The sequence below is a fragment of the Corvus moneduloides genome, chromosome 18, assembly GCF_009650955.1.
Source record: "Corvus moneduloides isolate bCorMon1 chromosome 18, bCorMon1.pri, whole genome shotgun sequence".
Classification (NCBI taxonomy): domain Eukaryota; kingdom Metazoa; phylum Chordata; class Aves; order Passeriformes; family Corvidae; genus Corvus; species Corvus moneduloides.
In genome coordinates, this window is record NC_045493.1 from 6,222,065 (window position 1) to 6,247,545 (window position 25,481).

Sequence of the window (25,481 nt, forward strand, 5' to 3'; positions counted from 1 at the left end):
AGTTTTGCTTTATGAAAAAAAGCTACCAAAAAGTAAACAAATGCAATATTTCCTCCAGCGCTGTTGCCTGACTACCCTGGTACTTTTCCCAACAAATCTGCCAAGCAGGTGCCTCCCTTTGTCCACAGCTCTTCACTTGTTTTGCTGGTCAGCCTGATGCTTGCTTATGCTTTTACTGGAATTTTGTGGTGGCTCTTCAGTGCAGCAGCACCTAATTTAGCATCCACACAGATCCCTCTGGCTCATCACCCTGACCAACAGCTAAAAAGACTGCTCCGCTTTTCTGTTTGATTTTGTTTCAGCAATGGATGGGAACCCAAGAAGACGGTGGATTCACCACAATGCCTTGGTGCACATGGGTGTTGTTCCCAGAGCTCAGTGGCTTTAGAAAGGGCAGCAGCCAAAAGGAGGAAATACAGGCTTTCCATGGTGCTAATTCCACCTATAGCATATCTGTAATAGAAACTCACCCTGCAGAATCAGAAAAATGGGACAGGACAGAGACTACCTCCTCTGAGCAGTGCTGAGCACTTTAAAACCAAGATTTGATGTAATTAGTTACAACAAAGTTGCAGCACGGAGGCAGCGTGTCTGGTTCTAGTGGCTTGCTTCCAGAATTGCTGATTAAGGGGAAGAAGCAGCAGCACAGAGGCACAAAATACCCACTTTTATCTAGCCAGGCCAAATAAGAGCCCTTACTTCTGGGTCACTGAGATACATCGATAGGGGAGGACAAAAACATGGCTTGCAACTTAACAGCATCTCTCTATATAAATGCATCCTGCTCAAGATAGCAAGAAACAGCTTACTACTACACTTTCACTACAAACATACTGGTGCTTTGCCATGCATGTATCACACAAAATCCCTGGGTATGATTTTTAAGTGTTCCATAAAGGACAAATATAGGAAAGGAAGGGAAACGGTACAGCCAATGTTTTCTTCCTAAACAAAGTAGTAGTAGTGGTAGTAGTAATAGTAGTAGTAGTAATAGTAATAATAATAATAAAATGTTACTGAAGTAAAAGTGGGCTTATTTCCCATTGATGTGGCACTTACAGCAGAGGTCTAGAAATTGCTGTATATGAGTTGTTCTAAGCCTTAAGGCTTGCAACAGCTATTAACGCAGAATATTTTTAGTGTTTTACTTTTTTTGTTTTACTTTCTTTTTTTCTTTCTGCCTTAAATGATATTGAAACCAGGTAATGAGCCTGCAGAGAAAGCCCTGGAAACAGAGTTATAAATATAATTCTGCTACTGACCTTCATGAGGAAGATAATGTTATTATTAAACTTCAGTATGTCTGCAGCATAAAAACTAGCATAGTACAAGTTGTTTAAATTACCTCTATTTATCCCTCATGTCAAATCTTACAGAACTATCCATGCTCAGTAGGACATATGTATAAGGTAGGCTATTACCTTCAGTAGAATTAAAAGCAGTGGTCAGGCGTAAGCACTGTAACATTGCCTATCAAATTTGAATTTGTTAGCTGAAGTCTAACGTGGCTTTAACAACCCCAACAAAATGAATGTAATGAATCAAGGTAGCAAAACCTTCCACCAAGCTTAGAGCACTGCGTTTAAAATTTTGTCAGAATTGCCCACCAAGGGCTTTGACCAGGACAGGAGAATGACTCAGAGAACACTCCTTTGACTGACGTCCCTTTGTTGACAAAAGTCTTACGGCAACCTGCCTTGTGTATCTTGTGCAGTCCTCAACAAAAATAAATCCAGTCCAGATATTTTCCAGAGGTGGCCAGTTACAAACCCCTCTTCGGCAGTGAGGCGTTTCAGAGGTGGAGGAAGAAAGGTGTGTTGGAAAAGTTGTTAGCAAAAGAGAAGCAGGCGTTATTCCTTAACTTATGGCATTCCTAGGATCTCACTTCTAACTGAAAGTAGGGGACTAAGGACAACTATGAGTTCAAATCCTGTATAAAAGTTATCTGCCCAAACAAATAGCAGGTGCAGCCTTAGAAAGGTCTTGGTATCCATGCGTTTGCAGGGAGTGTCTCTTAACAAACCGGAACATTTGAATAACATCACCACGACCCCCACAAAGCCCTAAAAAATCACAGTGGGTTTCTACTTCTTGTATTTCGGTATCATTTTTAACAACCCTTCCTTTTCTGTTTTCTGAAAAAAAAAAAAAAAAACCCAAACAGAAAAAACATACTCCAGAGGAGCCCTGGCTCAGAAAAGGCTCAGATGCATTTCTAGTAAAAAACCCAAACCCCAAACCTCAAGAATACATAGATGTATCACTGGGGCCACAGTCTTTACTCATTAAATGTGGTGTGCAAAATTTCACCCCTTTGCATTTAAAAGAGAATTACAGAAAGCTCTGGACAAATAGCAGCAGTGATGGTCTTTTCCCAGATTCAGGTTGGTTACCCCATATTCAAGACACACATTTTTCAGAGCAGTGAACCTGCTCAAATACTCCCATGCAAGGAGGGAATGAAACAGGACTAAGGCTCTCCACTACCTCCACCATATCCATGACACTGAGACACAGCACATGCAAAGACATGAGAAGTACAGAGCACAAATCACAGAATACAGTAATGGTGCAAGCAGATGCCACACATCAAACAAAGCTTCACAAGCTAAGAGCCAAAAGCATCTTAATAAGCAATATTGCCCCAGGAGCTGGGTAACTGCGAGCTGCTGTGCCCAGCCCGGGCACACTGTGACCCCATGGGCAGCAAGGTAGTGCACAATACACAGGCTGCTCCTGGAGCTGTGCTGCTCTCACTACACAGCAGGAAAAAATTCATTTTCTCTCAATTTGCACAAAGACTCTGGACATCACAGAAAATGAAATTGCTAAACAGAAGAGAAGAGAAATCCCTTCACCCCTTTCAACAGTATAAAATCTACATATTCACTGCCCGTTTGATTCTCTTTAATATCACTAAATCTCTTCCTAAAAGTAATTGCTGAATGAATGCTAAATGTGTTATCTTAGCAACCTCTGGCAGTAGATGCTGTTTGATTTCATCTCTGAGTTATAGATTGCAGCACATGAATATTGTTTACCTTTTAAGAAGCAACACCAGTGAAGCAAAGAATCAATCAAAAACAGATTTAAGGAATCACTCATTTCACGTAGAGGATTTGTGGCTGGATGAGAAGGCTAGACACCGAGCACCTGAACAGTGAGCTAACAGTACTGCAGATAAAAATCAACAAACAGATTAGATGTGATGTATCAAATTAGATGCTGTTAAAACATCAGCCTATTGTATACGTTATGATAGACCCAGGAAAAGGCAGTGGCCTGTTTACTTATTTCTCCACCTTCCCAAGCAGTTGTGCTGCACTGAGCAGACACTGCAGCAGTGAGCATGGGGAAGAACAAGAAAAAATGAAATCCACTGTTTCCTACATTGCTCTCTCCCACCAATTTATGACATTAAAAATGCTGTGTCCAGCTGCTACTGGAACTGAGTGAAACTGAAACAGGTGACTTCGGCACCCTTCAGTTTCAGATGAACCAACTTTTTTTGAGCACTTAAGGACCCCACTAGGAAGAGAGCTTTCCTGTTCCTCACTGGCTCATCTATCTTCCTTTCCCCACATCCCAACAGAACCAGGACCCTAAGAGGTGTCAGTGTAGTGGGTGGTTCACAGCCACTAACCTGCCCCCAGGAGTTGCACTTGGTAGGTCATTAGCCCATGACCTTTAAAGGTATTCACATTCTAGAACAGCAGAAGAGTGAGGAGAAGTGCTGGAACTGTGTTAGTCCAAATGATTCCCTATCCCCAGCCCCTGGGAGCAGTCAGACAGCAGAATTCAGAAGCTGAGGCACAAACATGCACTTTCATCATTGGCAGTGGAGCAGCAAAAGCTCTGTGAAGAAGGCTCAAGCAGAAAACAGGATGCAGCACCCTTGTTTTTCTCACACAGATATTTAGCACTTTAAAATAGCTACAACCAACATGTGAAGTTACTCAGGCAGAGGTCTGCCGAGCTGGGGGAGGGAGAGAAAACATGCAGGACAGAGCAGGATGTGCAGCTGATTTTGCAGGTGTGGGCATGGAACAGAGAAGGAAAATGGAGGATCATTTTGCAGAGGATACCACATCAGCAAACTGAAAGTGGCCCTTGTTTAGTTTGTTACATTCCAATTAGTGCCAGGCAGAACTGCCCTCCCGGCTCCCTGAGGCAGCTCTTGCAGGACTCCCGCAGAAACGGCACAGCTTTGCTCAAGGACACGAGCACCTGTCTGGTACCTCTGTGCGGCAACATTTGGATATTTGGGACGTGGACAATACCTGCTCAACTGCTACCAGCTCCTGGCCCAAAAAGGAGAGAAAAAAAAAGAATGAGATGATTTCCCAGTCCCTTCTCTCATGTTCTAGAATAACAAGGAGAGCCTGACATGACTAGGCCCTTCTCTACTGCATGGCAAACTTCCCAGGGAAGGAGAATCTCCATGGGTGAAAAGGGTAGGGGTCCTGTGTGCATGAAAGCACTAAAATCAGGAGAGCAAAGTGATTTCCAGTCAGTGCAAGGCTGCAGCAAAGCAGAAACACCTTGCTATTCAAGCTGAAACTACGAGCAGTAGAATGCAGATTAACCACTTGGTTGCCGCTTACCATGCCAGGTACATTGGGCTAAAGGCACCTCCATCCAGTGCTGCCCGACGTGCCAGGTACATCCCATGATGTTCCATTGAAATCACAACAGGCCATCAATAGAACGTGGCTGCACGGATGCAGAATGGAGAACCAGCAGGGACGCTGTTAAATGCAATTAAAATACTGCAATCAAAATTGAAACGTACATTTTAAAACAGCCACCTGCCTTAAATATGTAACTGCTAGAACAACCTCCCCTCCACCCATCTCCCCACAACTGCTGAACTGCGATGGAAGCAGAACAGAAGGACTCTGCAAGTTTCTTACTGATGCTCCCTGGCCACTTACATTCATGACTCTCAATGGCACTGAGCTTCAGGGGAACCAGTCCACCTGTATCCAAAACCAGCAGATCCCAGGATGTCTGCACCAGCGTCCTTCTGCCCAGAAATTCAGGCAATGAAATATCACCACCATTTAGAAATGCCACTACAACAAGAACAGCCTGGTGCCAGAGCTTCATGGTCTCATTCCCAACACAGTACAGGCAGCAGAAGAAATTCTTTGAAGCTGATGCACTGTGTTGTCCCCTGTCCCACTTCCCAAGCCTTTGAAAATATCTTCTAGAGATGTTATGGCATTGAGCCAGGCTGGATACTTTGGTGCAAGGTGTGAGAAGAAGATACTGTATACCTTCTCCTATTTATAATGATGCTTCACTGATAATTTAATCTCCATTCTTGGAGACTGGAGATCAAGTTGATTCATGGTGAACTGCAGCTTGTATGAGTGTCGCAAAACTTAAGATCTATAATTCCACCCTCCCCTGCCCAAAAGGAAAAAGCACTGCCATCTTTTCCATGTCAAGGAAAGGCACATATCACAGGTACCCTAGGTTTGGCAAGCTGATTGTATCCTCTGCAGTGCATATCCTTCCCACGGAGTTCCTCTAATCAGCTCCAGCAGGATTATCATGGAGGACAGTCTCAGGGTAGATGCTACACAAGATGTACTCTCTACAAGTGGTGATGCTGTCCCAGTGAAAACAAACAAACAAAAAGCCCAAACCCACCAAAAGCCAGTACAGAAATAAGCCTGCAGCCTGGCAGAGATTTAACGTAGGTTTTTAGACCCTCGTGGTGAAGTGAAACGTGCATAGCTCTTATCACATTGATGGCTGCATGTCTCCAGCTGTGTTTCTGGAGATAGAAATCTTACATTTAAAAAGTGAGAATAGTATTGATTATCAACCTTAAAAGATAAAACGCCAAATGAAAAAGACCTATAATACTTAATGTCGTTGAATGAGAGAGCGTAAAGGAGGACACAGGCCTGAGAAATGGAACGGGTTGTCGTGAGAAGGACAGAGTATAGCGAGATAGTTCATTCTTCCTGAACATCTGCTGGGCTCAGGCCCAGGACAGTGTTCCCATCATTCCCACCTGCATACTTATCCCCATGACTCTGTAACTAAATCCCTTTCACACTGAACTAATAGGTCTTTTGTATTCAGATCACCCTGTTTTGACTGCTGTAGGCTGAAGATTTTTAAATCTTGTCAATACAATGAAGAAGTGAAATGTAAGCAGCTGTTTGCCTACTGACCTGGGCTGTGCTGAGCCAAGAGCATTTGCTGAACTAGTCTGAACAGACCACTGCCAGCATGAACAGGCCAAGCCACATTTAACTATCACACAACTTGAAGCATAGTGGGCCAGAGCCCCAGGAATTTGGAGCTCCCCCCTCTCCAGAAGATGACGCTCTGCACTGCACTGGAGCAACCTGAACTCTGGCTGCATCTCCCAGCCTCACAACTCTGCAAAACCCTCAGCAGTACCAACAATATTCAGTTTAACATAGGCTGAATGCTGCATAAAGGTATTTCTTGAACAGCAGCTCAAACACAAGGATTTTACACCCACATTACATCAATTTCCTTCTTGCTGCTGTGAAGCAAGAGCTCTTCTCCATAGTCGTATTTCCCCTCTAGGGCAGTTCAGCAGAGAACTGCTTCAACCAAAGGTGTTTCCTACTGTTAAAATATCCCACTGCAGTCAAAAATGAAGCTTCCTGCCAATTCCTAAACAGAGTGCTTGTATATTATACATTTATTGTCACTGCTGACATGTAGGAGCCTAGGACTACCCAAACCTCTACTGGGAGGAGAAGAGGAGAGGCATGGATGATGCAGATCTTGTCAGCCAGAGTCAGGCACTAAAAATTCCTGCATATCTGCAGAGCACAGTTGATCTCAGGAACAGAGCAGTGGCACAAAACAAAGCTTCAGAAGCTCGTGACCACTTAGTGACCAGCAGTAGACTCTGGGCTCTTGTGCTGTTCCTACAGCTGAGCAAGCTCAGTTTCAGTTGTACCTGCACTGCAATTAGTAAAGGCAGCTCCAATGTCCAACGCTAATCTCATTTAATTCATTTATTTACTCCCTATTGCATGAAAATAACAACATATCGAATGACGTAGCTCAAAGGCCCCTTTGGTATGCAAAATTTCTGTTTCCCAGCTATCTTTGAGCCTGTACAGAAGTCTCCCTTTACAATGCAAGAATTTAGGACATGAGTAAAGGCTTGTTGCTACCTCCCGGCTAATCCTAGAGAGTGTCAGGCTTGGGCCCTGTCCTTCAGTAAGGTAGGCCACTTGGCAGGGGGTGCATGGGTGGCAACCTCATGCTGAGCATCACTCTGAGGGCAGGAGCACACCCAGCACTGTGGAGAAGGAGGAATGTCATGACCCTCTTCCAACCAAGACTGTCCTACAGGACACTCCCAGCTGCAGCACTGCTTTAGGGCTCTGAGTCAGCACAGGTACAAGCTGATCGCAGGTTGTGAAATGCAGTAATACTGGAGCGAATGCATGACCCTTTCAACTATCCCTGCAACTGGGGAGGGATCTCCAGGACAGGGATGAGGCAGGCAGCTGGAACTAGTGACTGTGACTCAGACTCCTTAGTTACATGTTTTGTTAGAGCAAACAAAGCCTCAGAGTACTAGGAAAAATGGGAGCAAGTTTGATAAAGATCCTCCCAATCGGCCTGTTTATTTTTATTTCTGGTGTGGACTCAGCAAACGTTTCTGCAGAGAGAAGCAGTCTCCACAGGAGCATCTGCATACGTAATACTGCTAATATCATGAGCTTGCAATAGTTAACACCAAGTTTCCATGCTGAGGGGTATAGTAACTGTCTTGGACCAAAATGTCACCTCTCTCACCATATACCAGATACCAGTGAGCACAAAACAAGCATTGGTGTCTTGTTTTTTTCCAATAAGAAAAAATCTCATTCCCTTTACCCATATCTATAGATGCAGCAACGGTTCTTAATATAAATGATGCCTTAAATACAGCACTTTTAGCACTTTATCCACATATTTTTCTTTGCTTTTCCCCAAAAACTGACCATATACTCAGCCCTGTACTTAGCAAAGAAATCTTTGGTTTTAAGTTTCACTTTGGTGAAGTCTTTCAAACAAACCACTGTAAGAGTTGGTCCTGGCAGTATTAAGACTATACTGCCCCCAAATCAGATGCTTAACTGATCACCCTGAACCCTTTGTATTTGGTTCTTTGCAGCCACCAAGAAGTCTCAGCACATCTGAGCCTGGCAAATGAGAATAGGCCAGAAAGTCATTATTGCTTGTAAAAGCAGAAGGCCTAACAGACTCAAAGTTTTGCAAACTGTCTGTGTAGCATCCAAATCTCTCCAAGCTGAAGATAACCTAAAGGGAAAGCAGAGTTTACTCACTTTCTGAATTCTTCATTTCTTCGGCTGCTTTTCCTCAACCCTTACTTCTTATTTTGACTGTTTTATTCCTCTATCTTCTTCACTTGAGACTTCAAGCATTATTTAAACTCATCTCACAGCCTGCAAGGAGGTCACTCTATGTGTTTTCAAAATCCACCTCTTCCCAGCAAGGCTCCCATCCTGCAAGCTTTATCCTGCAGCCCTGCACAGCAGTGGTCCAGGGCTACAGATACCTCGGGCACATTTGGCCAGCCCTCCCTGATAGACAGCTTCTCAGCTTGGGGGATTACAGACCCAGGCACGTTATGAAAGGCAGCCCAACAAGGTCATGGGGTGTTGAAAACTTTGCTACAATCCAAAGCACAGGATCTTCCTCCTTTCCTTCCCCACAAACTATTCTTGTCAAGGTCAAGGATTTCCTGGCAGTCCTCAAAGTACACAAATTATAGGCTTTTGTTATGAATTAAGACTTAAAACTTCTCTTCATTTTAAAAAAGTAGAAGGGGTGGAACAAGGCAAGAGGGGAAGGTACTTTTGCCTAAGATTTGGTTCTGAAAAGGGGATTGACAGCCTATGTATATGCTTTACCCTGTAATCTGAAAGCTTCTCAGGACAGGACCCTTAAAAGCATTTTATACTGAACCATATACACATCCCAGAGCAAGAGAACCGGCAGCTCCCCGCATCCGTTCCAGTCTGCTCAGCTTCTCCTAAATCAACACTGCCAGAAGGCAAGACAGCACTATAACAAATTAGCACCACTCACAATTTGTTGAAGTTGCTGTTGCATTGTTTGTTTATTTAAAACACGCGCAAGCACACACACACACAAACCTCCCAAGCCTGCTCTCTGCTGCCATCCCCCAAACTCCAGATTTGTAGTCTCAGAGAGGCGAGCAAAGGCTGTGGATTAAACCCATGCAGAGCAACAGCCACTGTGCTGGGACTCTGCTTGGGTTTTGCTCTTTCACTACATGCAAAACCAAAGAATGCCCACATTATTCCAGCCTGGAACATCATGGTGTGGAAATCCTTATTTCAGCACCTGACTAGGGAAGTGTTGTTAAGAAAAAGAAAGAGCCACGGGCTTGAAAGGACCCAGCGCTAATAAAACTCTTAGTGCTAATGCTATTTATGAACATCCAAGGGATAATCTGCACCCCTTATCAGCCCACAAGATTATAAGATCTTTAAAATAGGAAACATGTCTTACTTCATAAAGCACTGTATAAGTTTACAAAGTGCAATATTAGTGGTAATAAATAATTGTCAAAGTTGAGCACAGAGGTGGCTGTAAAACCCGAAGTAACACCACTGTTCCCATTTCATTCTGAGCCCTGGGCAGTAGCACTGTACATTCACTGGTTGTGCTGACTTGGTCTACTCTTATGCACCAATCTGGTTTTATTTTAAGAGATCATTTGGGAAATGTGCTATGCTTATACTCACAGTGGAGAAAGTAATGTTTGATCATGAGGGATCATGATTTTAAAGAGCTGCAGTATATTCTTATCCTTCCACCAAACAGTCTAGTTTGCCAGCATGTGTCAGTGTGCCAGCAATGATTCCTCTACACAGCATTTCTGTCTATAGGCACTTATCACACACAGAGCACCTTACTATTGGAGCAGCTGCTCACCAGTTACATCATGTAGCCTACAGAGACAGCTTCTCTTTCATTTCTCTTGGTTTATATAACAATAAGCTCTGGCTACTGCAGGCATAGTTTAGAGGACAGGAAAGTCAGCATCATCTACTCAAACCCTTACATGCCTTCATTCAGGTTTTTTTATTTTAGAGAAATTTTTTCTGTCTTGTGAATGCTCTTAATGTTTTCATTTCTGCCTGCTGACAGATAACTGCATCATCCAAAGCATCTCTGCTCGCCTGGGTTGAGCATGGCTTTGGTTTCTGGACAGGTGAACACCACAGAGACCACAGCTATCTCCACCAGTCTAACAAAAATTAAGAAAAATAAAGAGATTTTCTACTCAGATTGAGACCTTTGCATGGAATTCTGTTGGTGCCAAAACATTATCATTTTATTCTTCAGATAACCCATGATTTATCAAATGTTTAAATACTCAAGCTTAAGTATTTCAAAAGCTACTCACTTTACATTTGTCACCTAAGGAAATTACTAAGCAATTTGTGCATTTTTTCCCTGCCAGAAAAAAATGCTTCAAAGATCAGAGCAGAATGCATCACCCTCCTTATTTCAGCATTATTAAAACCATCTCATTGGTAATTATTGTCCTCAAGATGGGTGTGGGGGAGTGAAAATCTGTAACAGATTCTATTTTTAGAAGATAACCTTGGGAAAAACAGGAGGTACCAGAGAAACAGGCATAAGGGGTGAAGTTATGACAGTACTGAAACTAGCAGGAGACACAGGTGTACCAGGTGTCTGTGCCAGAGAGCTCTGAGGAACACAAACGTGGCCACACCTCCTACAAGATTTAGGCTTGGCTGGCAGGTTTCAGAGGCACTCAGAATTCACAGAGACAATTCACATATTTAAAAGTTTGAGCAAGAGTTAAAAAAAAAAAACAAAACCAAAACCAAACCCACACTAAAAGGCTATTTTAAAAGTTTGCTGGATCACTTCCCATGGAGCTCTCCCCTCTCAGCAAGGAAAGCAGCTAAAGGAAAAAAAACCAAACAAAAAAAAACAACCACAAACCAAAAAGCCAAGCAGAACGAAAACCTAAAAACAGCTAGAGAGGCTGGAACTTCCCTAACGCAGATGAAACAACACAGCAGTTTTATACCTACATAAATAGGATGAGAATATGGCCCATGGAGTAATACACATACAAACTTTGCTCACAGCTATAACAAACATTGATACCACAGCTCAGAGTGGAAGGAAAAAAGTAAAATTCTTCCATCCTTACCACTTCCAGCAGAGCCCACTGATATAACAGCATTGAGATGCCCAGAGGATGCAGAAACCACTCTCAGGATACTTTTGGACTAAAGCCTCTCTATTGGCAGTATGCATTCCCAAACACCTGTATCTAGTATCCAGCTGCTTTCAGCCCCTGGCTGCACATTATTCAGCCCTATGCAGTTCTTCATAGAGAAGGGCTGAATAAATTGTGGCATTGTTACACCACAGTGCAGGTGCTCAGAAACACACACATCCTGAGGCTCGTGCCTCACCAGCCATAGGGATGTTCTGATGCCATCCAGCTTTCTCTGACCCACCAAGTCAGTCCACCTTGGGTTAATCTATTCCCTTCTCCAGGCATTTTCTTGGCAGGCACTTCACTCAGAGAATACATTTTAACAGCAGGAAAACCATCTCAAAATCCCAAACCATAGAAGTCAACACCTGTAAAGAACCTGAATAAGTCGCATAGGTGGCATCCTTCGTATCACGAGGTATCCTCCATCACAGATGCTAACATGGCTTTCACACACCTGCTTTCTCTGCAACCTCGTGTAAGAAGCCTGACAGTAATCCCAAATCCCCAAACCCTTCCAGGAGCAGTCATTGCACACCCAGACCTACTCCAGACAATCAAAGTCTTATAACAGGGCATGTAATGTAAAAGCCCGTTTAATCTTGTGCAGGCAAGAAATAGCAGGGACTTGCCTGTTGAAAAATTAGAAGGTATATAGAAATTCATCAAATTGATTTAATAGAGCCAGCTGCATGTGTGAATGCTGGCCCCAGCAGAGACAGTCCCAACCCTATGCATTTGCTTACAAATAGGCAAGGTGCTTTGGCACAGCTACTGAATCCTTTTAAAAAGTTGGTTTTGACATGTTGGAAAAGGTCTTGGATTTTTCAGCTGCTCTCTAAGCAGAAGGCAATTCAGAGAACACACCCAAGACCTGCAGCAGACACCACTTTAAAATTTGTCTTCATTATGTTCTAATTTTTATACAACTTTCTAACATTTGCAATAGCCAGATAAAATTTTTCATGTTACTAAAAACAGAGGAGAGGTCATGAAAGCACTGTTACACATCATTTTTTCTTTCTCTAGTGATAGTCAGAGTCCAGAGTCCTGACCCAGGGTTTCCACTTATATTTTCCCTGTGATTCTTAAGCCAGCAAACCAAATAGAGTTGTCAGGTTTGGTGAGTTTCAAAACAAAAGGTGTATTAGAAGGGAGATTATTTATTATCATATTATTTAAAGGATTCAGTGAGGAATCTAAAAATCTGTGCAAGGGTTTGTTGGAGGGCAATTAGGAAGAGAAGAGCCTGATAAAAACAACCCCACACACTCCAATCATAGGGGTTTGTTCCTCTCCTCCACATAAAATCATAGAATCATTTAGGCTGGAGAAGACCCGTAAAATCAAGTCCAATCATTAACTCATCACTGGCAAGTGCACCTCTAAACTCTGTCCCCAGGTGCCACATCTACACATCCTTTGGATAATCTCCAGGGATGGCAATTCCACCATTTCCTTGGGCAGCCTGTTCCAATGCTTGATGACCCTTTCCTTGAAATTCTCCCTAATATCCAACCTAAACCTCCCCTGGTGCAGCGTGAGGCCATTTGCTCTTGTCCTATTGCTTGTTACTTGGGAGAAGAGACCAACCCCCGGGTGGCTACAATTTCCTTTCAACCTTGTTGAACCTCACCCAAGCAGCCTCGGCCCATGGATCCAGCCTGTCCAGATCCCTCTGCAGAGCCTTCCTGCCCTGCAGCAGATCAACACTCCCACCCAACCTGGAGTCATCTGTGAGCTTACTGAGGGTGCCCTCGACTCCCTTGCCCAGATCTCTGATAAGGACATGCACACTAATGCCTTCTTGCCTTCCATGAGGGAAACAAATCCAAAAGACTTGGAAAACACTGCACTGAGACACATGGTGGGGAGGTTCTGGGAAGCAAAGCAGCAGCTGAAGTTATATGGAAATAACAACAACATTCACAGAAGTTCCCCTTGGATACATGTCAGTGTGTGGGAATGAAGGATTAAGATTGAGTATTTGCATTTCCCAGTCAGATGCCAAGATAGCAAAGCTGGCAGGCTAAGGTGTTGTGGCATTCCTTGAAGGGAGTCTCCAGCCATGAACACTGTGTGTACACAGCTCTTCTGCTTGGAAGTGTCTCTCTCTCTAATAGTGAGTATTTGGAATTTTTTAAAATGTGCTCCAGGTTAGTGCTTATAAAAGTAAAGCATTAACAGCTCCAGCATAGCACAGGCAGCTGGGCAAGCTCTGCTGGCAGATCCTTGCCAACACAACCCCAAATTAATCCTGTGCTGTGCTCCCAACCCACACACAGCAAGCAGGTAGTGCCATGGTGCCAACTGCTTCAGTCAGCACGTAAGAGCAAAGTGCCATGTTATTAGCTCTTCTAAAGGCCACAGCAGAACATTTTGATCCCTGCATACAACAGACACCTGAATAATTAGAGTGTAGGGCTGAATCCTCTGGCAGACAGAGCTTTTAAAATAAGATGTAGCACTTCTGCATCATTGCCCTCTACAACAGATTTCAGTGCTTTTATGCTGCTTTTTTTAAGGCCAGCATTAACATTGCCAATGATACATTATTTACCAGGTGGAAAAAAAACCCCCAAAGCAAACCACACAGAAATAGAGCCATCATTACAGAGGATGAGGCATCATGATCTGTTTTAGAGCATCCAACTCAGAGCCACCACCAAAAAAGGTCAGATCTTGCCCTCTTTCTGCATCAGCCCTGGTCTCGCTCAGCCTTACAGCCCCATGGTCTTCAGGGCAACACAGCAGAGCAAGCAGCAAAGCACAGCCAAGGATCAGGAACACTCTTGAACAAAGCTGGCTGTAAAGCCAAATCCCACGTGTCAGAGGTCACAGCAGTAACTGAGGATTGTGCTTCAACCCCCAAAATACCCTCTGCTATCCAGGAAGGCTCCTGGCAATAGGTGAAAGATGGCTGTGAGACAGAGGAACAATGAAGAAAAGGTTCTTGGAATTGCTGTTGACACTGTGTGATGTACACACAGTGAGAAGACAGAGCAGAGCAGCACTGGGACCAGGAGGAGCTTCAAGGGAATATTCCTCTGGGCCTTTAGGCCTGAAATCCTCCTCTCCAACACCCCAGTTTCCATAGTCAGAAGTGCGATCAATGTCTAACCACATAAGATGCTTCCACTTCGTAATGATCCTCATTTCTAGATGATTAATTGTTGTTGACTTCCTCCCTTGGAACTTTGTAACAGCCCAGCAAAGAATGAAAGTCTGGAGATTCTCCCCAAAGTCCCCCAAATGCATGAGAAACTGGAATCTGCTGCAAGGCTGCAGTACGTTGTCTCAGCAGATTCAGTGGGTAATGAGGTCTTCTGAAACAAAGTGTAATAAGTGTTTCTGCCTGGACTTGCCAAAAGACCTTAATGCAAATAGAACTGCAGGAAAATTAGGGTGGACTCTAGTGGCTGCCTCCCCCTCAGGGTTTTGGTTTTTCTGTTGGCTTTTTTTTTTTTTTCCCTTCAATCCTGATGAAATTCATTACAGTTGCATTTAAACTGAGGTTGCGATTTAAATTTCCCAAAGCAGGCAGGGCAGGTTTGATATATCAGAGTGTGTGTGCTTCCTGAGAAGCAAGGTAGTTGCAGAGCCTTCCCCAAGGGGTGCCTGGTTGGTCCCCTCACCCCCTTGACATGTTTGCTGTCACACAGGCCACTGGATTCCTGGCAAGTCGAGCAGGCTTGCTCCTTACAGCCAAGCAGCCCCACATTCAAACATGCCACTACTTTCCTTGAAGGTATTTACAGTTTACTTTTTAGTGCTACTTTAAGTTCAAAGGGGCTAGTAAAGCCCCATTAAGCCATTTACATCAAACTGGTTAGTTAATTATCCTGTTGCAGGCTTTAAATTAGCAATTTATAACCCTTTCCCTGGAGATGCCAGTATTTGGAAACAACTCAGCCAGGACATTTTGCAGGGTGAAGTTAAGGAACAAAAAGCAACACTAAACCAAACCACCTCCACCCCCCAAAAAAAACCCTCAAAACAACCCAGAATAAATATCTTCAGTTTTTGATTACACATCTGTTAACTTTGGGAGAATCCAGTAGGAACAGAGGTGGGGAGAGCCCACTATTACCAGCTAGCAGGGATACTGAGGCCCTGTCTACCTTAGGCTATGCAGCAAAATGTGATTTGCAGAGGCCCAAAGCCAGCCTGGGAGGCACCACAGCTAAAGGGGGATGATTCTTTCCTTACAACAAGATATTCTGCTTCTCAGTAGCATAATCACAGGTATTTTTACATTCATATGTACAAAAATGTGTCTGCCCACAAGGCAAGAACACTATTTGAGGGTTTGGATCTGGTCAAACTGAACGCCAGCATACAGCTGCAGCCCTCTTTCATGTTAGGATTAAAAAGATACATATTCATATCCCCTAGTCATAATGGTCAATGATCCCATGGGCCAAGTGAGGCTGGAGCTGAGGGGTCTCCATTCCCAGGATCTTCTCCCCTGCCAAGAGCCTTTAATTTCTGAGAAGGAGAGTCTGTTGTCCACTCAGGGACTGGTTATTCCAGTCCACCACATCAGAGTGCAAAGCTGCTACAGAAGAGAATTACTACCTTCCCCCCTAAATACCTGACTGCCCAAACTAACCAGGTCCTAGAGCACAACACTCCTCTCACCCCCTCTTCCTTATTTCCACCAGCCATTACTTTAGTTCTACAAACAACTGGCATTCTGGATGTTTACCTGAAAATCTTATTTAAAATAAAGATGGGAGGGAAAGACTGCCCAGTTGATACTACTTTCACACAATAATCTATCAAGTGTAAGAGAAGCCTTGGCCCCAAACCTGGAAGCTGTCCCAAACCAACAAGCACTTAACACCTCACCAAGAGCAGGAATCCATGGAAAGAAGGGATGGAACAAGACTAAGGCAAACTAGGAGATTTCACATAAACATAAAAAAAAATGCACATCAAATTTGAGAGAAAAATTCCATTCTACTTGAAAGACATGACAGGCAGATGGAATCAAGTCATATGACAGACCCTGCAATTTCTTTTTCCTTCATCTTAATACATCCCTTTCTCAATAGCAAAAAAAAAAATTATCTTCTGCCAAACAAGTGTCAGATAAACTTTAAAAAGAGATATAAAAATCTAAGCAATTTAATTTCTTTATGCTATGCAACCATGAGATTTATTTTGCATTTACTTCTTCTTATGGAGAATAACCATTTCGTAATAACTTTTGGGATGGGGGCAAATGGGAAGAAGAGAGGGAAATACACTCAGATTTCAAACCAAAGTGACAAAATATTTTTGTACAAAATTTGTAAGATGGTATGACTTCTACGTGATTTATTGCTCTAAATTGCAAGACAGAGGCCTTATAATAAGAATACTGGTAAATACAACACAAAATCTAAATTATCTAAAGGACTGAAAAACCCAACCCCACACATAGATGACATTCTCTAAATTCTCTGCCCTTTCTTGGGAGCAGTTACACCCAAACCATCACTCGGACCAGGGGCTGTTCTCTCCTGCAAACGCCAGCCTGGCCTTTGAAATAGCCTGGTGCAAACAGGCTCCAGGACTGCATAAGGTTAGGGAACTATAAAATAATGTGAAACCGGGGAGAAAGAAGAAAGCAAAGCCCTCCTGAGGATAAAATGAGAGTCTTTCCTGCTCCACCAAAACCTTCCATTTCCAAGGCATGCAATACCCAGGCCTGTGCCTAGAACAGGTGTGTCTCCTTAAATACCTCACATGTCACACTTGTGTCTCATGGATACAGTCCTGCGGGATTATATTAGTACCAGTGCATACCAGCTGGAGCTACCCGCGGCGGTGTCCTGTGACTCCTCGCACGGGGGGAGCCGCTCTCGCCGCAGGCACGGCCCCTTTGCCACATGATCCCGGAGACAGACAGACAGACAGACAGACAGACAGCGGCCCTGCCACCGCGGCTTCCTAGCACTTGTGCTCCGGGGGCTGACCCAGCGCAGGGACAAGCAAGAGACCTCCTCCAGAGCAGGAAGGGGGCACTGCCGGGAGACAGGGAGAGGAGGGCTCCACGTATCCTTTTCTTCCCTCCTCTGCGCTTCTCACCTGCAAACTCTCAACCAATTTATGCCAAATAGACATGCTGAAGACCTCCTTTAAATAAAAAAAGATGCACGGTTAACAGAGCAAAGTCCACTCAGCCATTCCCAAGCAGAAAATGCTGACGGGGCACAATGCAGGTATGGCTAAAGCAGGATGAAGGAAGAACAAAGGAGAGCAAGCCTCATACATCTTCAAGTCAGTGCAGAAAGAGCCCTTGGCAATTTCAACCTAATTCATCACTAACCTTGGAGCATGCTAGCTGCTGGCCTAAGCAGCTGAAAGAGATAGTAAGAAAATTTTTATGGCAGCAAACACATTAGTGACATTTTTTGTGCCATATCTTCATGAGTAGCACAGATAATACAAAGGGAAGAGCTGTTTGGTTTTAGCTATAGCTCTGCATCACGATACAAAGGAATTCTTCAGCATGAAGAACTGCCCCAATGCCATCCATCTCATGAAAGGGATCTTGTAGTACTGATCAGGGAGCCAGAGCACCAATGGGTGTGAGAAGCTGCTGAGCAGCACACATGGGTTCAGAGGTGGAGCACCACAGGGCTCTGTAGGATCTCCTTAATCCTCCTTAGCAGCACAAATGCCTTCATTTTCCAGAGAAAATTCTTGCAACAGGTTTTAGAAGAGAGGGTATGTGAGTAAAAGTGAATGGACCAATCTTGATGAAAAGTCTAACTTACGAGGAATCTACCATATCCTTAAGTTATTACACTGTTTAATTAATTCAGATTTCCAGGTTTGAGCACACATCAGGTTTATCTGCTCATCCCTATGGTAACTGGCTCTAGGCATCACAATCAGCTGTTGGGGATAAAGGCAATGTCAATCTAAACGTTCTTCTCAAGTGCTTTTTCAGTCCACCTCTGCTTTATAACCCCTCAAGGACTGATACAGAGGCTTCAATGAACCCAACTCATCAGTCCAGTACAAGTTGGAAGCAAAGGGAAATTCTCACATACTTTACATCCCGTTCATCTCTTCATCTCACTGGCCATTTCTGTTCAAATAAATCCAGAATAAGGCCATTCCATGATACTTCATTCTCAAACAAATGAGAAGGACCCAAAGCTCTCCAAATCCATCTACCTCTACAAATGCCTATTATTCTTATTACTGGCATTTCTCAGTTTCAAGAGGCCTGAAGTCCATAGCCATAAAAATCAGCATTAACTGCCAGGTGAACTCTTACTACTTAGCCAATTATTTATTATGCTGGGTCCTTCACTACCAGGCAAACTTCTGTTGCAAACGCCAATCCATGTTCTCAGACACCAGGATTTAAATGCTGAACGGCCTCCTATAACCAAATTTTAGCGTCTTTATGTTTTCTTTATTCTTTGCCAGCCACAATGTTAGTGGCTTCCTGGCCAGTTAGCAGCCAGCCTGGTAAGAGCTCTGAACTTCACACATTTGTCAGGAAATCTTGGAATACATACTGTCCGGTACATCTCAAGCAACTTGAAACCAAGTTGGCAGAGCAGGTCTGGGTCCCCAAACAGACAGATGGAGGCCCAGCTGTATTTTGTAACTGTGCCACATACAAAATGTGCACTTCTGGGAACCTTGAGACTTGGTGACACACCTAATGCAGAAACAATTATTTAAGAAGCCATTTTTTTAAATCCCCACATTTAGTACAGGAGTGCAATCATTAACTTCATTTTTCCGCAAACAAAAATTTTCCAGACTTTGGGAAAACCAGGCCTTCTTATAAGCAACCTCTCTGCATAGCCAGGGCTGTGTGTTCCCATAGGGAAAGTATGAATTTCTAGGTGAGAGCAAAACAAAACAACTCCTTTAAGTGGGAGTAGCTGAGAACAGAGCTGTCCACGCGCTTCTGTAAAGGCCTCCATCCAAATGCTCAACTCCCACTCCTGTCAGTACTTGCAAGCCTTTAATCCAACTGAGGTTCTTCACCAACCTCCGGCTATTTCATGACATGCCTGTCTTGGGGCATAAAATCCTAGAGAGTGCCCCCATAAATCAAACACATTTGTTATATAATTGAAAAGGTTTTAAAAGGGAAAATGGAAAAACTCCTACTGTCATTAAGAAGGAAATTAATGATCTAGAGAACAGCAGTGATTATCCAGATAGCGATTCTTTTTTATTGAGCAACCAGACTCATAATTAAGGTGGGTTTTTTTCTTAAAATAATATATAAATAAACTATTGGAAAGTTTTACACAACTTTAACCAGTGGAATTTCAGAGTTCAAATAAATTACAAGCTATTTCACTGTTGGACTGTCTGTCTCTAAGGCCATAATTAATTTTAATGTTCAAATTTGCAGTGCCAAACACATGACCAGGAGTAAAATAGGAATAACTTCTTCAGGGCTCTCTTGCAGTTTGTATCAACACCACAGAATACTGGAAAATAGGAGGCCAGGTGCACTTATGTTCAGAGATATCTTTACCCTCACATACTTTGAGAAGTATTTAAAGCATAAGAAATTCAAAATTCACTTGCCCCCATTTGGGGGGAGAGTAATGGAGATGAGGGAGAGGAAGGGAAGGGAAAAAAAGAGACCAACTGTTCCATTCACATATGAACACACAGAGGGAGTTTCCTTTATCTGTGTATCAAACCATTGCAAATACAGGAAAAGCCACAGCAATGCCATGCCAGCAGCTAAATGTGCTTTTACTTATTTATTTATTTATTCAGATAGCATTCAATGGTAGAGGAGACTGTATTTAAATAAAAGTAATTGAAAGCTACCAATTTTAATCCTGTTTTACATTTACACTCTAGGTCATGAAGGATGAGCAGTGGCTGGTAACTACTAAGCCATACTGATTTGCAACTAAATATAATCTGCTCTCAATTTGGTATTATTTTTTGCTAACCGAAGCCGCACTATCTCCAGCTGAAACATTTATTCCATTTCACAGGTATTTATCCAGCTGACATTTTTCCTCCTTTTATTATTTTAATAAACAGCCAATGACTTTTATTAGACATTTTCTCATTTGAATCATAATGCCTGAAAATTCGAAAAATCGCAATCCATCGAGAATTTTTAACTTCATTTCTGTATCTACCATACTACGCATTTAAGTCCAAACATGTTTAACATTTAAAACAAACTCTTTCATGAAGAAACATGAGCTGTAGCTGATGATTTAAAACTGAATTCACATTGCCATGTCCTTCAAAATCTAGAGCTACCAGATGCTGGCCTCCCATTAGATCTAGTTCTTATTCACCAGCTTAGAAATGGAGAACAAGCATCCCAAATTTTTTAAGCTTTCACTGTTTTATCAACGGAAATATTTTACTGATTAAATTAAAAAAAAATCTGCAAAAGTGGCCTGAAGGTCTCCTTGCAAAGGCAGCTTCATCTGTCAGAATAAACTCTTGTTCCTCATGCACAGCGACAGACTTTCTGCAGCTGAGCATTCTGTCTTTCCTTAAACCTTTGGCAGAAGACAAGCAGTGCCTAAATAAAGACAGATCTAAGCTCATTACGATCTATGAAAATTGCTCAAGGCAGCCATTGTAATTTCAGGTTTCTCTCCCTAGTTATTAAAAAGATTGTTCAATTCAGTAGCTTTTAGTTGTTACATCTACAGTGCATTTGACTTTTGTGCAATATCCCACAAACTGCCATCAACTACTAAAACTAGCAAAAGCAAGAGGTGATGCATCCATTTCCTACAACATGCATTCTGCTTCCTTTTTCTTGGCATATGTACTGAGAGGCTGTGATTGCATCTGTCCACATTTTGTTTAGCAATTTGTATTAGAGAAAAACCATATTTTCCAAAAAACACTTAATACACGTGCCAAATTAAAAGATAAAGCTTAATTTGCTATAAGGAAGATGGCAGAGAAATAGAAGACAGACCTCCACCTGATCAAACACAATGTTACGTGCAAAGTGCAGAAGAAACAGGTTTTCATGGAACCTTCCCATGCTACTTTCAAATTCATGTCTGCCTTCATAATCCATGATATTTCTCAAACCATTTCTGCACTAAATTCCTTCTTTGTTTATTCCTTCCCAAGATAGCACTTCCATTTATAAAATTCCCACTTTAATTGTTAGCACAGACCTGTCAAGCTTAGGAAACTTGGAATGAAGTCTTTCCTTTTGCCAGCTGAATGGAGGAGGATGCTGTTCAAGCTCGCCCATGGCCACATGTTAATCATCCAGTAATCTGGCTGAGGTGATTAAAGCAGGAAAAGTAGCACTGTATTGGACACAGTTCCATGGTCCTACATCATGCTGGACAGCTGTCATGTATGCGGTTTGGATGTTGAGAGAGCCTCCCTGGAAAATTTACCAGTATTGCTGGTTTCAAGTTGTGGCTAGATAGCAAATGCACAGAATGCACCATTCCATTCTTACTGATTTTTGAAAAAAAGAAAGTCTGGATGCACGAAAGAAATAAAACCAATAAACCTTCTTTGCTCCTTGCTATAAACAGCCATTTTGCTGGAGAAGCAGCCAGGGGGGAATAAAACTGCACATCCCTTCTTAAAAGAAAGATGACTTGGTAACTTGGAAGTAGTCTAGTAAGAACAGTTTCCCTTCCCTAATGAAGTTCCTTGTCCAGTATTAAAGGAAAGTAATCTTTCAGTAGCGTTTCAGCCACCTCAAAGGGCAATTTAAAAATAATGTAGGTTTGTGATGTTTAAACAAGCTTTTCCATCAATTACTTAATAGCATCCAGAGGCTCCAAGTAAGAAACAGGACCCTTCATACCAAGCAATTTATAGTAGCAATACACAGAGTGAGGCAGAGGACTTGAAGGGAAGGAAAATGCTGGGGGCAAGGAGAGAGGGGAGGTAAAAACCACAAGTAAGATTACTAAGTATATCCAAAATCTAAAAACTGGAATAAAAGCCAGTGCCCTGCACCAAAGCCCCCTGGGGAGAAAAAAAAAAGAAAAAGAAAAAAAAAAAAATTCTTGCTTGCTCATCCCATCAGATCCAGAGATCCAGCAGCTTTCCTGCAGCCTGCTCTGGAGAGCTCCAGCCTTTTGCTACCCCTCTGGCAGCCTTGTGCCCTGGAGTACTCCAATGTGGCAGGTGATGACAGCTGACAGGTAAAAACTCATTTGCCCCAGGACTGCCTGGCATGTGAACTCACAAGGGCTCTGTGAGCTGGAAGAGAAATCTCCCAAGAGAAGAAGGAAACTCTTGCTATTTTGCCTAGAAAAGCCTCTTCCAGAGAGCTGAGCCATGCTGGAAGGTGGCGAGTGATGCCTGCGCTGCAGCCGCTCTCCTCCTCGGGGCAGGGGAATGCCACGCTGCAGCGAGCTCGCTGCTCCTAGGTTCATGTGGAAGCATTCCAAGCTACTCGGCTTCTGACAGCTCTCCAACTGCTCTTCCACGCGGTATTGCTTTACATTACATTGCTTTCCCTGCCAGGAGGCACTGCTGTATTACAGTACAGTCGTCTAGCAAAATGTAAAACTGATTTTTTCACCTCCCAAATACCAACCGACTGCTGCTGCTGCAGTCACGACTACAAGCCCTCCTCTGTGTTACACTTTCCTGCTTTTGTGCATATACAAGGGATTTTAGTATCTTCTCTCCAGCCCCCTTCCCAACTTTCTGCTTCCTCCCCTCCCTGTCGTGCTCCCCAGTCCTTTCTGCGGAGGGCAGCCATCCTCAGCTTCCAACCCAAGGTGTCACTACTACTCGAGTTAAACGCGCCCAAGCCAGCTCATTAGGTGCAGTATCAGGGACTGTAGCACCGAGAGGAGAAAGTGGGAAAGGTAACTGGAAACATTATAGTTACTTACAGCTTCGGTAACAAGCTTAGCTTCCTGTTAACTCAGAATTTTAAAAGAGATGCAGGCTACTGAGGCATTTTATAACACGTACACATTTTTAGGCACTTGACTTCTAATTCTCTTCATTTCCGTGTGCTTTACATTACCTGTGGGCTGCAAGGCAAAACTAGTTTTCCTCACTGCAGGGTAGCTGGTTTCCTTTCTAGTTTTGAACTATAAAAATAGCCATGTTATAAGAGCAAAGGTCTAGCTCTCTCTGTTCTTCAGCAGTAGCCAGAATAGGGCCAAAAAGAAAAAAAAACAAGTGAGGGATGGAAGAGAGGGAAGAAAAGCAATGACATAGAATACAGGCAGTCTTCTTCCTTCTTACACCCTGTGTAATTGTTAAAGATCTCCTGATCCAGAGGTTGTATCCAGGCCATCACTTTTAATAAGAACTTATCTGTCCTTCATCGATTTTTCAATCTGTTTAGACTTCTGCTATCCATAACACCCTGTGGCAATGAGTTTCACGTGGTAACTGCTGCTTGACAGAGTGCCTCCTCTTTGCCTGCTTTGAATCAATTTAGCAAACACAGGAGCTGTGAAGGATCACTCCCTACCCCCTTTCCCCACCATTCATGACAATACCACACATCTGCAATTTCTGTAATAAGTCATCTCTTCTCTATGGCAAAGAGAAATCAAACTCAGTGACTGACTTTTCTCTGGACCTTCCCTGGCCCTTCACTACATTTGAAGGTGGTGATTAGAACTGCACAGTGCCTAAGACACTGGCACACCACGGATTTACCCAGCACCACACTGATGGTTTCTGTTTGGTTTACCAGCTTGAGTAAACATTCAGAGTTTGTTGTTTCTTCAGGGAGTACAGCATTTCCTCCCAGCTGCCCCTTCGTCTCTCTGCAAGAACCTTCTGGGGACTCACTTCAGAGTGCTCTTAAATAGTCTGCTGAGGTGATAGGTGACATTTTTCTTCTCCCAACAACTGCTGCCACAGTTCTCTCAATTTTTTTACCCAATTCAAGTCAGTCAAAATCTCAGCTTTCAAATCCCTGCCATTTTTCAAAATCTTCCCAAAAGCACAGCAGTTTGCAGTCACTCAAAGCTCATGGCTATTTTTTTTCACCTGTACACCCAATAAGAAGGTCCACAAACCAGAGAAGCAGAAAGCACACGGTTCTCCCCAGCAAGCAGGGGGGAGCACTGTTGCATTAAAATCTATACTGACAAACCAAGGAAACTTTCTCAATCTTGTCCCAGTAAATATCCCAGTCTTAAGAAATTTCCCAGGAGTCCCCACATAACAAGTGACTGTCCTGAAGGATCAGTCAGACTTGGCACTGCAATGCACAAATCACTACCCTGCCTCATGAGCCCCTGCTAATCCCAAAAGACGTGCTTCACCAAACAGAACTGCTCCATATAATTGCTTGTCTTATCTCCCCTCTCTTAGCTGAGCTACCACGGTTCCAAAAGGCCTTAAAATTAATGATAGATATGCTTGCAGATTAAAACCCCTCTACCTGCATAGTGCTATGTGCATCACTTGTTAACACAGTGCTCGGCTGCGGTTTCTCTGTGCTTCTTATAAGCAGCTGAAGTGCTGCTGAATTAGCAAACACTGGGAGGAAATATCAGAGCAGTTTGTTTGACCACAGTTTCAGAATTTGTAACACAAGTTGTAACACAAGAGGAGAAAGATAACAAAAACCAAAGTTATAAACTGCAACACTGAATCTCAGCATACCTGGCCAGAAAACTGAGCAGGTAATTTGTGTAAACACAGACTCTTATGAACACACAGTCAACAAAAGTAGCACAAGACAGATTAACAAAATAATAGCACAGACACATTTTACTTCCATAGTTACAAACCTCTGAATTCAGAAATAACAACCTTTGTACATTGACAAAAATCTACAACTACCCATGAGCATAAGACAGTGTGCAAAGGCTGGGGGAATAAAGTAATCCAGTTCAGCATATAGAAACATTCCTTTCAGGTATCTCATTTACTGAACACTTTGCACGCAGTGCCCGCAAAAATACACTGGGTGTGTTAAGATCTGTGGAGAAGAATCCCTTTCCTTCAGTTTCCTAAGGAAACTATGTGGGATAGAACATCCCTTTTACTCAATAGGATGAGAAATTCCACCAAATCCCTTGTTGGAGCTCTGACATAAAGGCAGTTCAGAAAGTCAGCCAGAGACCTCCCCACACCCATCACCATGACTTTCCAAGACTGGAATGAAAAAAAGTTGTGTTAAAATTTTGCACTCAGCTTCAAATGTCAGTCACCTCTGTTTTCTCTTTTGAAATATACACACAAT

At 43.0% G+C, this 25,481-nt stretch overlaps 1 protein-coding gene across 1 annotated transcript in view; it reads right to left on the bottom strand.

Annotated features, from left to right (window-relative positions):
* The window catches only part of HIC2 (HIC ZBTB transcriptional repressor 2), a 52,551-nt gene that overhangs the window by 7,653 nt on the left and 19,417 nt on the right, over window positions 1-25,481 (bottom strand). Inside the window, exon 4 of the mRNA XM_032127870.1 lies at window positions 4,605-4,748. The gene's annotated coding sequence lies outside the window, so the exon portion shown is untranslated. The remainder of the gene's footprint in view (window positions 1-4,604; window positions 4,749-25,481) is intronic.